Source organism: Parasteatoda tepidariorum, chromosome X2 (genome assembly GCF_043381705.1).
Source record: "Parasteatoda tepidariorum isolate YZ-2023 chromosome X2, CAS_Ptep_4.0, whole genome shotgun sequence".
NCBI classification, from domain to species: domain Eukaryota; kingdom Metazoa; phylum Arthropoda; class Arachnida; order Araneae; family Theridiidae; genus Parasteatoda; species Parasteatoda tepidariorum.
Genome location: NC_092215.1, coordinates 24,050,157 through 24,067,725, shown reverse-complemented (window position 1 = coordinate 24,067,725; position 17,569 = coordinate 24,050,157). Strand labels below are relative to the sequence as shown.

The 17,569-nt window shown below is 27.7% G+C and overlaps 1 protein-coding gene across 1 annotated transcript in view; it reads left to right on the top strand.

The window, feature by feature from the left end:
* The window catches only part of LOC107455087 (pyridoxal phosphate homeostasis protein), a 41,887-nt gene extending 36,730 nt beyond the window's left edge, over positions 1-5,157 (top strand). Inside the window, exon 8 of the mRNA XM_043056392.2 lies at positions 4,987-5,157. The gene's annotated coding sequence lies outside the window, so the exon portion shown is untranslated. The remainder of the gene's footprint in view (positions 1-4,986) is intronic.
* The last annotated feature ends 12,412 nt before the right edge of the window (positions 5,158-17,569 follow it).

Sequence of the window (17,569 nt, the reverse complement as noted above, 5' to 3'; positions counted from 1 at the left end):
CTCAAAATGCATGTTTAAAAACATGGACTTAGTTCAAAATGCGCTTTTATGAAAATGGACACATTGCAAAATAAGTATTTAAGAAAATGGACACAACTCAATGTTCGTGTTTAAGAAATTGAACATAACCTTTGATTTCTTTTTTCAAACTCCTTTTAAAAATAATATTACAGGGCTTAACAAATAAAACCTAATAAATTCGAAATGTCTAAAGTTTCCCATTTATATAAACCACTTCTTTTTAAATGTAGTCTTTTTTAAGAGACTTTAAAGGTCTGTAGTTCTTTTTAAATGTTTGCCACAGGTCTTATAATTTAATAATAGTTATCGCAAAAATAAGTTAAAACTTGTTGAAGTTTCATCTTTTAAATTCTACTTTATCGTGTTAGGATCTGAATGCGAAGAAATCATTTAGGAAAAGTTGCATTTATAAAGTACGCAGTCACCCCAAACCCAGAATATTGCTCCGTAACAATCTATTTACTCGAAGACTGAAAAAAGGCTTTTGAAAAAAAAAAATTACGTCACAAGCCTGTAAAAAGGGCTTTTACTATTCCTGATATTTAGAGCCCCACCTTGCGAGGATTAGTGAAAAATAACCACGTGACGTAAAGAGCCATTAATCATGCACCCGAATTTCGAAGTTGTCTTCCCTAGCAATTGGCAATCGAAATGGGTTACAGGTGGCTTAGAGCAGAACTCTCTACCTATGGCAACACTTCGCATGCTTTCACCATTAGCGTGTGAAGAGTCATAGGATAGCGAAGTACGTTAATTTCTGACTTAATTTTCAAGTAGGTTAAGAACTTTTAAATAAGGAAACTATGTGGAACTGAAAACTACATTGAATTAGCTCCCAAAAAAATTGTGGAAATTTTAAAAAATATTTGTAACTATTAAATACGAAAAATATTAAGAAAGCGGAAAATATCGTAGTGCATTCCTATACAACTGAGAAAAAGAGGAGAGGGAAGGGTCACGCCATGGAATCTCTCTAATCCCCAGATGGCGTTCCGATCGCAATTGCTCGCCTGAAAGCAGGCTAGAAGAATCGAGGTGAAATATCAAGTTTCCGTCAGTTTTGTGACGTCATTAGCCTGATATCAGGACTAAGGCTACTAATTCAGGGGCTCTAGCAACACCTAACCAGGCCTTGTGTAAATGGGGTGTAATAATTATGCATACAATGTGTTTAAAAATATGAGCAAAGTCTCTTGTTCAGTTGTTAAAATTTCAGTTAACATTGAAAGGGGGCATTTTGTGCCGTGTCCGTATTTCTAAATTTACATTTTGAGCCAAGTTTATTTTCGTAAACGTGGATTTTGAATCATGTCCATTTTCTCAAATACGCATTTACAGCTATGTCCAAAATAAAAATATATAGTACCCCAAAAAATTATTCCTTTTTCGAAAAACAGTATAAGATATTGGGCAAAATTGATTTACAAATTTATACACCAACGTTGTGCGAGACTCCTTGTGGGTATAAATGGAAAGAAAAAAATCCTTAAAACAATAAGCATTTGTTTGTTCGCGATTTCTTACATTTTGACGAGACAAAACGATCTCAGGAAGAAGAAGGAAAACTAGTTATCACAAGCTACCTACCTTTATTTTTTCGATGTCAAGCTCTTAAAAAAGTTTTAAAATCGAAAAAAGGTATCTTGTAATAAATATTTTTTTTAAATTTTTAATCGAATGTAAATTGTGTCCTCTGTCTGCAAGAAAATTTGAACATACAAATGCGTTGTTTTAATCATTGTTTTCTTGGATCTTATCTCCACAAGAAGCCTGTCTATTCATACTAAATCAATAATTCTTCAACTTTCAAATTCTTCCTCATATCGTGTATGGTTTTTGAATCAAAAATGCTAATGCCACAGTTTCTACCAGGTGGCGCTGTAACTGGTCTCATCTGATAGTGCATATCTACTTTATTACGTAGACTCCACTTATAGCTATAACCTTTTGAAAGTTAACATGGAAATTACGAGCTTTATAAAGCAGTCTATACATGTGACAGGATATCATACTATATTTATAGCAAGTTTACACATTCCAGATTCAAAAAGCTCTTATTTTAGAAATTTTTACCGAATTTCTTGAACGAATAATCAAAACTTTCTATATAGCGTTCGTTAGAGAAATAGGCATTTTTAATCAAAAATTACCACATTAAACTGAGAAAAAATATGTCAATACTCCCGGAATATTGTAAAATTTACAGTGTTTCTGCGTTATGAATTTGGTAAAATTAAGAATAAAATATGGTTTTATAATATGGGATAAAATTTGGAAACCAGAATTAACGGTAAACTGTTACCATGTTAATGGAAAAATTACCAAATGAATGATTTAAGTACCGTGTATTTTGGTTTTCATTACCAGAATGATGATGTTTTTTTTTTTAATCAGAAATGTCCTTATCATACAGTACGGCAATTTTAACAGAATTTTTTACTCCATGTGACAAATATTACAAGAGATGTTATAAGATTTCATTTTTGCAAAAATAATTAAAATTCAGGAGAAAATAGCGTTGCATACTTTAGTCAAAACCATAAAGATTTTGGCTTTTTAAACCGTCTAAATTTATGCCAAATCACAATATTTTATTAAACTGTCTCTGCTTTTTTTTTTTCTTTTTGTAGCCTTACACCTTATTTTGTGGTTTTGCATCTATCATAGAGCATTAGAGAGAGTCAGAGTAACATTAGTAGAGTTAAAGAGAAAGTAACATTAGTGGAGTAAACAACGCCATTTTTCATACTGTGGTGATTTTGTTTTTCAACTTTTCGTAGAAAATAAAATTAAATCACCACGTTTATAGTATTTGCAAATCTCACAACATGTTGGTTATAGTCCGGGATAGCCTGGTTGGTAGGGCACTGAGCCTATGTCAAAGAAGTCGTGGTTTCGATCCTCACCGGCCGAAGACTCCCCGTGTAGTAAATGGTGACTGATGTGCGTTAAATCTGTCGAGTCACAAAATCCCCCATGCTCCCATAACAAATCATACCTCTGGGGGTACTGATCCAGGAGTTTCCTTGTCTTCTGGATTGGTTCAAAGTTACGAGGCTACGGAGTTAAGCATTAGTAGTCGTAAACACAAAATTGGGTCGGGTGTTCAACGATGGTTATAGAAATAAATAAAATAAAAACATGTTGGTTACGAGCAATTAAATTTTTAAAGTGGCCGGATCACGCTTTTGTTCGAAAATGGCATCACTACTTGTGGGAAGGGGTCCCGCCGTGGACTGATCGTTAAGACACGGTTCCCATCAGATCACCGAAGTCAAGCATCACTGGCTGCGGTCAGTGTGCGGGTGCGTGACCACTCTGAGTAGGGACCGAGGGTGTGCGGTATTGGTCCTCGTTAAACTGTTCTACCGTAAAGTGCTCGATTTCGCGTGCAGGTCGTCGGGCTACCGAAGCGGGGGTACCATCACCTCTGCAGAGGATCAAAATTATGATGGCATGTCTTCGGATCATCCTCCGGGATGTTTCCCAGACCGTCGCCAATAGCCCATTGTGCAGCTCTAGTGTGACGTAAATGAACTACAGCAACTACAACTTGTGAGAAGGGAGATGGTACGGTATCGGCTGGCGCTGAAGGGCCTTTGAAAAATTGCTGAAACTTTTGCCTTTAAATAAGTTGATTTTTGATTTTCTTAATTCTTATTTAATAATTTATTCTATTGATAATTCATTGCAGTCTAAAGATATATAACTACATTAATTTTCTGGTGTGTTGATTAGCCCAATATTAATAAAAAAGTTATTTAAATGTAAGAAATAGCTGTTCAATATAGAAAACAATGGCTACCATTTACTAAATTTTAAAAAGGGACTTCTGACAAGAAAAACCTCAACAGTACAACTAGAATAAAGTTTTTCTAAGACTAGGTAAAAATATAAATACAGCTAGTTGCAGGCAGTATTTTGTTTTGTTTATGTTACAAATGTTACAATGCATGTGATTAAATAAATATTTCTTTTAATATTCAAAATTAAAATAATTTTTACAATTCGCACAATTTTGTGATAATTTCTTTTAGAGTTAAAATCATGGAAATGAAACCTAATGCTAAAATTAAGTGCGTACAAGTGAAACGAAATCTTTAACCTATGTCAAGTAAACGTCTAAACTAAGTCAATTGAAATCTGAAGAATCACTATTGAGGAAGACGGGTTTAAAACCATTAAAACAAAGTTGATTACTGAATGAAATTAAAGGTGTTTCGTATAATCACATTTTACCTCCTCTCAGTTTCCTCCAACAGTCAAACAAGTTTAGATGTTTTAGAAAAATGGACTGTTATTACAACTTAACTCTTTAGTCATTGAACACAGTTTTTCTCTTGTGCAGAAACTTTGGATTTGACTTTTCTTATCTGTTTTTTTTTTTTAAACTAATTGATTTATTGATATCGATTTTTGTTATATAAATTCAATAGTTAAAAAAAATAATCTATTTAATTTTATTTTCATGAATTCTTACTAGATTTTTAAGCCTTTGATTACATGAGTCCAATTTTTAAAAAAATAGAAAGAAAAGACTGTAAATAATTTGGATGACTGCCCAATTTGATATAAAGTTATGTTCCATCGAACGATTAGAATAGTACAAATAATAATTACCTTACCTAATTCAAATATAAAATGGATACTTATAATAAATACTTATTGAATACTAAAAAATTTCCAAAATGAGAGTCATGTTCTTACGAAATATGCGAAAAAGGCAAAATTGCATTGCTGCTTAGAAAACATTTTTTGTACATAATTTCTTTGAATTACTGTTGACTCTTCTACAAAGCAGGATCTAATTTTGTTAAATATAAAAGTTTCTCAAGTTAATTGCTTGGATTCATTTTAAATTAAAACTAGACCAATTTTAATTAAAAGTTCATTATGTTAAAAAAATAATGCAATTTAAAATAATGATTCATCATGTTAAAAAATAACTTTTTTTTATCTTTTCAGGGTCAAAATTTTTCATGACATTATAATCAGTACAAGTTGCTGGATAAAGCTGCAAACACCATGCCAAACTTATACAAATTATGTAAAAAAAAAGAAGCAAAATTTCATTGCTTGTAGATAAAATTTTTGTACATAATTTCTTTGAATTACAATTGCGCTTTCACGAATCTAGTTTTATCTGGTTTTAATAATAATTATTATTAGTGAATTGATTGAATTCATTCTGAATTAAAGCTAAACCAATTTTAAGTACCAGTTCATAATGTTAAAAAAATAATGCTATTTGAAATAATGATTCATAATGTTAAAAAATAACTTTTTTACCTTTTCAATGTCAAAATCTTTCATAACATTGTAATCAGGACAAGTTGCTGGATAAAGCTGCAAACACCATGCTAAACTTATACAAAATATAGAAAAAAGGCAAAGTTGCATAGCAGTTTTAGAAAACATTTTTATTTATAATTTCTTTGAATTACGGTTGGCTCTTTCTCAAAACAAAACCTAGTCTAGATATCTTTTGAGCTTTTATACATTTCTATTGTTGTTCTAATTTGAGATTTACCCGGAACAAAATCGTGATTCTTCTGTCCTCACATTAACATTGACCTCATACTCATCTTATAATCAGTTGACCGGATGATAATGTTAAAAATCTTCTTTTAATGTTTGGGTTTTATTTGATCTAGTTCTTCTTTATTTTTCCTTGTCTCATTTAAGATGGTGATTGCTCATAGAGATCAAAGGAGGCCCAGGTACCCAAGTAGTATGTTATCAAAGGGTCAAAAATTTAAAAAAAAAAGGGGGGGAGGAGACTTGAAACAAGGTCTAGTGTTGTTTTCAGGGAGCATTCTTCCAGCAGAATTCTCCCAGTAAATATATTTAGGTTGTTCTCCCTATATATTCCTCCAAATCTTGTTGTTTAGATCTATTTATTGAAAAACTATTTTTTTTATTAATCATTGGTAAAGAAATGCCACCATATTTGTGACATCACACACACACACACACACACACACATATATANATTTATATATATATTGTTTGTTTTAAAAAATCTGAAATTTTTTTATAATAATATTTTTTACTTTAGAATTAAAATATGGATTCTTCAGGAAGTACAGTTTTTTCTTATTATTACAACCACTTTTTAAATTTTTTCGGGTGCGTACAAACTCTGTTGCAATAAAGCAATTTATTTGTTAAATTTAGTCGCGGTTTTAAAGAAAAAATACGCTAGGTCGCTAATGGATTAAAATTCAACTATATTTTTTTCGAATCGAATGGGAAGAAAATCAAATTTTAAGTATACGACTTTTTTAAGATTCGATTTCTCAGAATCTTTTCAACCAATTTTACTCAAATTTTGTATTTTATCTTGTAAAATTGCATACTTTAAAATGAAGTAAAAAATTTTATACCTTACAATTCCAAACTTTTTTTTGACTATTATTAAATAAAATAATAAATATTAATAATAAAAATAATAAATATTAATAATAAAAAATAATAAATATTAATAATAAAAATAATAAATATTAATAATAAAAATAATAAATATTAATAATAAAAATATTTACTAAATGTATTTTTTGTAAGGAATTATCATTGGATAAACGAATTTTATAATTGTGTGCAAAAATTTTTCAATTTGCTTAAGAAGTTCTCGAGACATTTCGAAATACGCAAAAAGTAAAATTAACATTAAGGGGTTTCCTTGATTAACATAACCTCGAACCATTATGATTGTGACCTAGAACGTGAAAATCCGATCATTAGATTAAAAGTTATTCATGATAGTCCAGTTTTTTTTTTTTTTTTTTTTGGCGTACTCTATAAATTGATAACCTTAAATTTCAAGTTGAATAAATAAAGAATATATTGTAAAACTTCAATATTAAAAATAAAGAGGAAAAATTTCTCGTAAAACCGTTTCTATCTTTTCTTTCTTTCTTTTAATCAATGCACTTATTTTGCTTAAATACTAATTTACTTTTTAAAAAAAAGTTATAATAAGTGAATTTCAAATTTTATTTTTTTATGTATAACTATTTTGTGATAAACATGATTCTCAGGCACTTATTTCTAAGAAAGAAATTTTGACACCTCTATTTTAGTCTTATATGCATGGCTTATAATTGTTTCACTATAAAATCTTCAAAAACTTCTTGTACTTACGGAAAAAAAACTTTTTGCACGGAGTTTTCAGGTTTTTTTCATGTGTGCAAGTGCTCCATTTTACCCTTTCATAACAGGGGAAGAAAAAAACTTGACAAATGGATAATCCGCAAATGTGTGTGTAATATTAACTATTAATAAAATATAAAGAATTATCACCCTTAATAAAAAATTATCAACCTAATTTAAGAATTTTAGTCAAAAATGAAATCAAGTAAGTATGCACATTAAACTTTTCTGGCTCAGTGTAGCAAAACTAATTGAACAAATGTTATTAACCTCTAGAAATGTAAAACTAAAAATGTTGCTTTTAGAACCACTAGAAATGTTGCTGTTAAACATTCTCAGATTTTTAGCATCAAATGCAAAAGCATTTAGCTGATTATATGAACTAAATTATGTTGCTTCATTTAGCTGTCACTTACTGCCTAAGATCGCACTTGCTAATGTTGAACTTCAGTAAATTTTCAATCGAAAATCGCTGTTCTGGAAATGGTTAATCCACTGCAAATTAAAATTTAAGCAAGTAAAAACTAAAACGCTCTCAAGATCTGTTGGATCTCTAGAAAAGCAGAAGGAAAAGCGTCAAAACTAGTTTGAATGCCTGAAAAAACTTAAAATGTTTTTCTAAAAATCATCTTTCAACTCTTCTCTCTTCCCACCAGCTATAAAACAGGTTTTGTTGTTACCAGTATCGTCCTTTTCATTACTCACTAGTTAGGTTTTAACGAAGTTTTTGTTTTTCTTCACTTAAACATTACTTTGTCACCTCTGATAAACAGAATTTGTCTTCATTTTTGACAAGGATTCTAACAATATATATCAAACGTGGTGTGTACGGAACACTCTATACATACTAATGGTCATTAAAAGTATTTCATGAAGGTTTGGTGGTAGTCTACTGTATATTTCAATTACCATACTAGAGATATGTTAACAGCTGGTGGTACATTAAAAACTAAATTTGTAGTAGTCAAATTATACTTGAAACTTCTAAACACCTCGCGTCATTTTTAAAGAGCAGTTTTTAAAAAGGTATATATTGGTTACACAATTGTTTTACCATTATTATTTATATAGGAGAAATAAGACATTTACACCTGTCATAATGTATATAAATGATCAGATTTAAAACCATATACAGCTGCGTCTTGTTGAAAATAAAACTGTAGCTAACGAAGTAAAATAACCAGTTAATTTGGAAGTAAATACAATGCCTTCTTTCTTCCATAAATTCAATTTTCATATCTCTGCAATAATTGTGATATCCCGTGAAAATTGCACTTTAAAAATTTTTATAAAATTCTTGTTCTAAATAAAGTCAAAAATATACTCGTGTTGGGGTCAGAAATTAATATTTAAACGTAGAAAAACAAACAATTCCGTTGAACCAGTTTGATTGTTTAAGAAAACTTTGAAATGTGTCTAATAATAGCCTTCCAAAACCTCTTTATTCTCTAACTGGTTTTGATGTTTTTCTATCCCGCTATCCTCAGTTGTGATACGTTAAATTTTAATTTCGATAGCATTTTTTTTTATTTGCTTAGTATTAATTTGCGACTGTGTATACTTATTTTTAAACAATTAGAACAATTTAGTTATCCGACTCGTTGAAAATCAGCAATTTCGTCGAAAATTCTGTTTTTTTTTTTCTTCTGTATTTGTTCTCCCATGTTTAAAAATAAAGTAATAGTTTTTTTTTCCATGTTCAGACATTCTTCGGCTATTCCATATTTTAAATACGTATTCAGAAACGTTGATTTTGAGAAAACCGTTTATGTTAATACACATTGCAAAAAAGAAATAATAATAATATAGAATTATTTGATACTTTTTATGTAGATACTGTATAATGTAAGCTATGTTTGGAACTAAAATCTAAGCGTGAATTATTAGTTTTATCATGCTTAAGAAGGAATGTTTAGAATTTTTATTTAAAAAATCAATATTGAACAATGTATTTAGTTCTATTTCATTATATATTTGAAATTCTTCAAAGATTTTTGTCCAAAACACAGTTAACCATATGAATGATCTAGAAAAAAAAATACTTTGATACATATACAACAATTTGTAGATCTGTTGACATAATAAAATTGCTCTAATTTTCCCTTATTTTGAAAAAAATATTTTATAAAATTTTAAAGTTTACTTTAGATTTATAATTTTAGTGCCCCTGCTTAGCAAAATAAAATTTCAATTTTAATACTATTTTCAAAAAAAAAAATCTTGTCGAATCCAATCGGATACCTTAAGAATAATAAAATATTTATAATAGGCACATCACATATAATAAAAAGCTATGTTTTACTGTAGATGAGCTCAAACTTTTTGGGAAGAGCTTTCGAGGCTCATAATAAAATTAGTTTTTATATCAATTGATAATAACTTAATTATTCTTTAGTATAATAGGAGCAATATCAATTTGTCATAAAAACTAGAAGATAAAGCATATATAACATTCTTTTAATTAAAAGCATTTATAGATTTGCGCACTTTGCCAGCATGAAATTAAATCTTTGTAGGTTTTTTAATTTCCTTTACAGAAAAAAATTTTTTTTTAGTTATCATTTTTCTATCTTTTTTTATCTATCTTTTTTTACATACATACCTGTTTGACTCTTAAATAAATCTGTAAATGTTTAGTTTTTAAATAAATCTGTAAAGTAGATTCATTTTAAACATATTTTGGTTAATGAAATATTTCTTTACTAAAAAATTGAATTGAGATTTCAATTAGTACTCATACATTTTGGAATTTCAATATTGTAAATTTAGCGTTTTTGCTATTGATTTTTGTTAGAAGGAGGAGGTTCCAATACTGATCGTCAAGGGCCGAATTAGGTCCCTGCTTCAAAAGCTGTGTAATCCTATTTTTGTATATGAGTTATATTTTTGATTAAAAATAATAATATATGCTGTAAAATCAACAAAAATAAAATCACGTGATTCATCATGCTCATGATTATCAAAATAACAAAAATGAGCAAAATTAAGTACCACATAATTATACTTGTTGAGCTTTACAAAATTTTTTCAGAAATCTAATGTTGTCAAACATAAAACATATAAAAACTTAAAAGTCTTATTTTTAAATATTTAATGTTCTACGTTGATTAGCATGAATAATATTTACTTCTTATTACTAAAAACTTCAAATTATTTGACAATTTTTTCATTAAAAAGTATTAATTTCAGAAAAAATAACTTCGATAGGAATAAATTTATGTATAAATTATAGGACTTTAAAAAAATACAAAAAAAGATTTTTTTTTCTCTTGATAAAAATATAATTAATTTATATTTTGGATCACTTGAGATTCGGAGACGTTTCGTATAAAATAAATAAATAAACTACAATCTTTTTATGTTACAAAGATGCAGTAAGTCTGAATTTTTTTAAAATTAGGTATTCATTAAATGCAGCTCAAATTTTCTAGGACATATCATTAATAATATATCAATCACGTGATAATGGTTTATGATGTCTTTTGATTTAAAAATAAATTAAAATTTTGGGACATTTATTATTGCTGTGTAATTAAAAAATGATAGTGGTTATTTGGAGCATTATTATTAGAAAATATAGAGCATAAAATAGCATAGTCATACATTTCGAATCATGGTAAACTAGTTTTAAAAAAATAAGAAATTTTAGGTGCTGGAACTACATTTGAAAAAAAAACCTTTTCTCAAATATTTAAATATTTCTCTTCAAAAATATAACAATATTTTATGAAATCAACTGAATTATTAAAAAAATGAACAATCATGGAGCTCTTTAGTTACAGGGTTTTATAAAATTAACAGGGAGCATCATTTTAAATATTACAATTTAAAAAATATTAAAATTCTTTAAAAAATAAAAAACAAAATTCTTTAAAAAATAAAAGATAAAATTATTTAAAACAAAATTACTTAAAAAAAAGAACAATATTTAAAAAAATCAGAAAGCAATTAAACAATTCTTTAAGTTCTTAAAACAATTTTTTTTCCCACTAAAACCATTTGCAAATACATGATAACATTTTAAGAAACCTTATTTAAGAATAAATAACAATTATGGAGTTTAAATATTAGAGAATAATTTAAAAATAGCACTTGTTATTTGGAGCTTTATTACCAAGAAAATAAAGGAACAAATTACAATCAAATATCACAGGCATTTATTTCAAATCGTGAGAAAGGAATTTTTGGAGTTAAGAAAACATTTAAATTCTTTAAAATATTCTAAAATAAGGAAATATAAAAATTAAAAAAAAAAAAATTGAAATATTTTTAGCAAAATTTAAATTTATTTGATGCAAAAAAAATAAAAAATTATTTTTGAAATCTTTAAAATAAAATTTAAAAAAAGTTTTCAAGAAAACTTAAAAATTTTAAAAGATTATTTATAAAATTCAAATTAATTTAATGTAAAAAAGTAAAAATTCTTTTGAGATCATTAAAACCACTCAAATGCAAATGTATGATAATATTTTATGAAATCGTCTGATTTTATAATCTATTAACAATTACGCTGTCTTACTGCTTCAGGATGATCTAAAAGTTACTGCATTTATTTGTAGTAATTACTATTACTAGTAAACTATCACAAATTCAAAAATTTAACAAAATTTAAATTTATTTTATGTAAAAAAAATATATATATTTGAAATCTTTAAAATCAAGTTTAAAAAAAGTTTTTAAGAAAACTTAACAATTTTAAAAACTTTTTTACGAAAGTCAAATTAAATTAATGTAAAAAAATTAAAATTCTTTTTTAGATCATTAAAACCAATAAAATGTAAATGTATGATAATATTTTATGAAATCATCTGATTTAGAATCTATTAACAATTACGCTAGTTTACTGCTTCAGGGTAAGCTAAAAGTTACTGCATTTATTTGTAGTAATTACTATTACTAATAAACTATCAGAACAAATTACGTCACTTATCATTTTTATATCAGATCATGGGAAACAAGTTTTTAGAGTTTAAGAAACATTAAAATTCCTTAAAAAATTTTAAAACGTTTTCATGGCTACATTCATATTTTTTCATAATATTTCATTTTTAAACTATGTTTTCCCGTAATGCATTTCTAATAATAAATCTCAGATTACCATGCACTCATCTATTATGATGATATTTTAAAAGCATTGATGAATTCTTATAGTCTATTTTATATTCATGTATATCAAATTAATAGAATAATATATAAAGGCACTTACTCTTTTCATTATTACTTTAAAATAGCGTGATTCATTGTAAAATTATTTATGTTTGCCTTTTACCAATATTATTTAAAAATAAAGAGTTAAGCACTTTTTTTACTTACGTTTTAAAAGTGTATTTGGAACATTTTATTTCACAAATTAAGTATATTATTTATAGAAATTGTATTTCAATAAATATTAACATACAAAATATTATTGAAATGGAATGTTTTATTTTAAATAATTGAGAAATTCTTTTAAGCATTTCATTTCTCAATTCTGAATATTGTGCTCAAGTATATCTATTAAAATATATATATATACTGATGAAATTTTAAAATACAACTAATGTATAGATTACAGATACTTCCTCATATCTTAAAATCTCTAAAACCAATTATTGTGAAAATTTTCACTCACGTGTATAATGGGAATAATTTTTTTTACATTAAGTGCCAATATCAATGACACAAAATGCCAAATATTATTGCCAAACAATGGATTTATAGAAAGACTTTGAAAATGGGAAGATAAGATCTTGTTGCATTTTATACATTTGCTTCTGAAACCGAAGCAAACTATTCTATTCATGGGTTTGTGATAAAATACGTAACATTTCTCAAATGGAATATGTCAAACGACCACTTCTTTTTCCTTTTCGTAAATATCGCTTGCTTTTGCTGTCAATCATGGAAAATCGAATCTGATATTTTGGAAATAGGAAGTCAGGATCTTTACATATTCGCTTCTGAACCAAAAGCAAACTACTCTGATCATAGGTTTGAGATGAAACAGTTAGTCACACTTTTCAAATGGAATTTGTCAAACGACCATTTCTTCTTCCTTTTCGAAAATATCGTTTGCTTTTGCTGTCAACAACCGAAATCGAACCAGGAGTCGTGGGCAAGGTTGTCATATCCATCGATGCTTGTAAAACTTGCGAAGATGGTTGAGTCCCGTCAGTATAATTGCTGCGTTGCATATTTGGATTCCACAAAAAAACATAGTACAGAGAAAGTACTATAGCTGCCAAGGACACGGAGAATACATAAGCAAGAACAGTAAGTAGTCGAACTAATTTTTTATTCTGCTTTTTTTCTTCGTATATTTTCGATCTACTAGTCTCTCCTGGAAAACGAATGTCTCCATCAGCAGTAGTCCCAACTCCCAAATCTGATTTGGGATCATGACTACCGCCCATCTTTTCTTCATGAAATTCCTCGCTGCTCTCAGTCAACATTCAGATACTTTTCTGAAAGCTCCCGAACGTTGCTTTCACTGCAATAACACTATTGATCTGGGACACTTTGAAAGGTGCGCCATCTACAGTGAGGCTAGGTAAATGAAAATGGAGCTTAAATTAGATACTTTTTAATATTAAACAAGAATGTGCGTGTCCGTTCTTCTTTGGAACTAAGCTTAATGATTGTTAATAAAAGAAGCGACTGCTAAATGAGATTTTCTTTGAAAAGACTTTTGTATTTGCGTTTTTGTGGAGCATTAATATAGAAACTTTTTTTAACTTATTAATTTATATTCATTTTCTTTTCATGGTGTGTGCTTAAATATAAAAAGTTTATTAAAAGCTATTTAGAGATGTTTGCGCACTATCTGTGGAAAAAAATATCTAGGCATTTTATTCGTCTGATAGGATAATAAACATTGCTCGTGACTTTAAAAATGTTTGAGTTTTTTTTTTTTTTTATTCCTATAATTTAAACTGATGTAAAATTCCGTTGTAAATTTTTTGAATTGCTTAGCTTAATTTTGAAACATTTATTAAATTTAAAAGAATTTCTTTTGATATATCCAGCAATATGTATAAAAATTCTGTGACAATAAAAATAAAAATTCCTCATGAGTCACAAATCGCGACAAAAAAAAACAAAAAAAATCTTCGAATTATATCTATTGAAGCATAATAAGAATACAAATTAATACATAAATCAGTTTTCTTTTAATTTTAGCAGTGTTTCAGAAAATCAAAAAAGAAGAAGAAGAAAAAAAGAAAAAAGACACTTTTAATACTTTTTTTATGCAAAATCATGCATTTCGATGGACTAAAATCACAAAAAGTTTTAATAATAATTATTTCAACAAAAAAAAAATACACATTTATCTTTTTAATTATTATATGAAGCTCATATCAAACTTATATGAAAATTGATTTTTAAAAAATGAGACGCTATTAGCGTCTAAAAGTAAAAGAAGAAAATTGAAAATTAAGAGTAATTTTTTGGGAAAAAATTCTAATTATGTAAATTTCCAACATAATTGTTATAAAACATTAGAAAACTATTTTTTATTTTTATTTTAACACTGTATAGAAAATATTTTAAAATCACTTTTAAGCCTTTTTTCTATGCAAAATTATGCATTTTAATGCACTCAAATAACAAAAAGTTTTAATAATGATTATTTCAACAGCAAAAAAATTCTGAGTTATCTTTTTAAATCATTATATGAAGCTCTCATCAAACCTATAGAATATTAATCAAATATTGAGATGCCATTTGCATCTGAAAGTAAAAGAAGAAGATTGAAAATTAAAAAAAAATTACGAATAAAAATCTAATTATGCTAATTGCCAACATAATTTTTATAATGTCTTTAAAAACTGTTTTTATTAAAGAAAATTTCGATACTCAATAGCAAACATAAAATGTCTTTGTTTTTTAGATAAAACTATTTATTCGAAAATTTCATGATTCTTCAGGTTCCGTGTACTCTTAACTCTTTATGGTGTTTTTCTTTCTAGTAATGTTATATTAAAATATTTTTGGGGTTGAGAATGATTTATATAAAAAAAAATTCATCTAGCTTATTCCCTAAAATTATTCTAAATTTGATGACCATTTTTTTTTTCAAAATTTTACTGGACTGAATTGGCCATATACTTGAACTTCTGTATTTATCAATAACTAAATTTATAAATTCTGTGTTTATAACTTCAAATAAACTAGGGAAGAAATTATCAAATAAACGAACTCACGCCACACATGAGAAAATAGCTTCCCAGCTTTGGCCTATCTTCTTGATCCCATGCTAACCTTTACTGTTACCCATATTTCGTAAACAAAGTCTTTCATTTTTTCGTATTTTCTGGAGTTATTAGCAGATGGCAGCACAAACCGTACCTGGGACAATAGCTTCCCATCCATATTTAATAATTCATGAAGTTGGTAGTAAGTACTTACCATAGCTTTAATAAGGATTATTCGAGTTTTTGGTGCCATCGTTTATTAAAAGGCTACTAATTATATTATAAATAAATATTAGTAAATAATAGCATTAATTTTTGGAAAACAAAAGCTTTTATTATATATAATTATCCTATAATAACAAAAAACGGGTTATTTTATATAAGCACCCGAAAATTGAAATCAAAAATCGAAATAAAAATAATATTTTTAAAATCCACGTTTTTGTAGTGGAGAATAATAATTAAAAAACAAAAATTTGAAAAACGAAAAACGTGGGGAGCTAAAATACATAACAGTAACAGTATGTGTGCTCATGAGAATATGAGTATGTACATCTGTAATTGTATCTGAACGTGGATGTGTATGTGGAATATGTTTGTGTACATGCATATGTATGTGGATGTGATTGTGCATGTGTATGAGTAAGAAATTGTGTACATGTATGTGCATATGTACTGTTATGTATTTCATGCCCCCCACGCTTTTCGTTTTTCAAATTTTTGTTTTTTAATTATTATTCAAAAACGTGGTTTTTAAAAATATTATTATTATTTTTTTTTGCACTCACTTCCAAAATCTCAATTTTTTCACTCACTGTACACAAAACTTTTCAACTGACATGTGACACTAATTTGAAATAATCAAATCGACAACAAAGGACAATCGCGAAAATATTAATTTCTCTTTAATTTTATTTTACTTTGTATGTCTTTTTTCTCCTCATTTTCATGCATTGTCATCCAATTCTGAACTATGTGCCAAATTTTAAGTCTGTAGCTAGTCGGGAAGTTAGTTTAAAATTGATTACAAAATTCCACCCGAACAGATATACACGAAGGCAAGTTGATATAAACGTGGTAATAAAGAAAGTACTCCTATATGACTCTCTAAACCAGGAGACGCCAATCTTTTTTGATCATCGACCCCTGAAAATTTTATAATTCTTTTATCGACCCACTTTATATAAAAATGATAAGAAAAGAAACTTACCTGTTTTTCAAATGTTTTAATTTATTATGATAAATTCAAATTTTCACATGAATCAATGAAAATATATGCTTGATGACGCTTGACCAGATTATCATATTTGGTTTATAATTTGTTACTTTCAGCCTTAAATCGCTTTAAAGCTCCACATTCAATTTATTTTTTCGGCTTTACTAAAACTGTATTAGCATTTCTTTATCTACCACCTCCTCCCCATCCCCTCCTTCTCTTAACTAAATTACTTATATTTCTAACAAATGTTAACATTTTTAACTTATAATCTGTTAGAGAGATATTATTTATACTTACTTAAGGATTATAAAAGAAAAGAGTTTCAGAGTTTTTTTTTTTTTTAATTTAGTAGTATAATGCAAAACAATCACAAGTCACCAAGTAGAAGTGTATAAAAGTTAGTTTCTAGGGAGAAAATTCTAAGATCGCTTACAGATTTTTATTTTAGGATTTTTTTGATGATTTGGAAACGGTGTTTAACCGAAACACGAAATATAAATCCAATTTAACATTTTAAAGCAAAGGTGTTTTGCATTTTTTTTTTTTTTAATTTAGTGACATAGAGTAAAATAATCACAAGTATATAAGTTGTATAAATTCTGTTTTTTGGGAGAAAATTCTAAAATCTCTTTGAGACTTTTATTTTAGAATTTTTCTGATGATTTGGAGGTTATGTTTAACAGAAGCGCAAAAATAATAATTCAAATTAATACAAAACAGATAACACTTAGCGTTATTTAAAAATGTCGCTTTTATGTTGCAGTTGAAACAAATTTGCAAACTGGTTAAAAAACGTAGAAGCCTGTCATTGTTTTACAATTAACCCTTTAACCGGTGATGGCTGGGAAACGAATTCCGCATCCGGCTTGCACCGACCGCAGTGCTGACGTGAAATATCCTCAGTGGTAGACGGATCATGAGTTAGAGTCCCCTTGCCGTCAGGCTAACCGTGGGAGGTTCTCTTGATTTTTCTCTCCATGTAACGCAAATGCGGGTTAGTTCC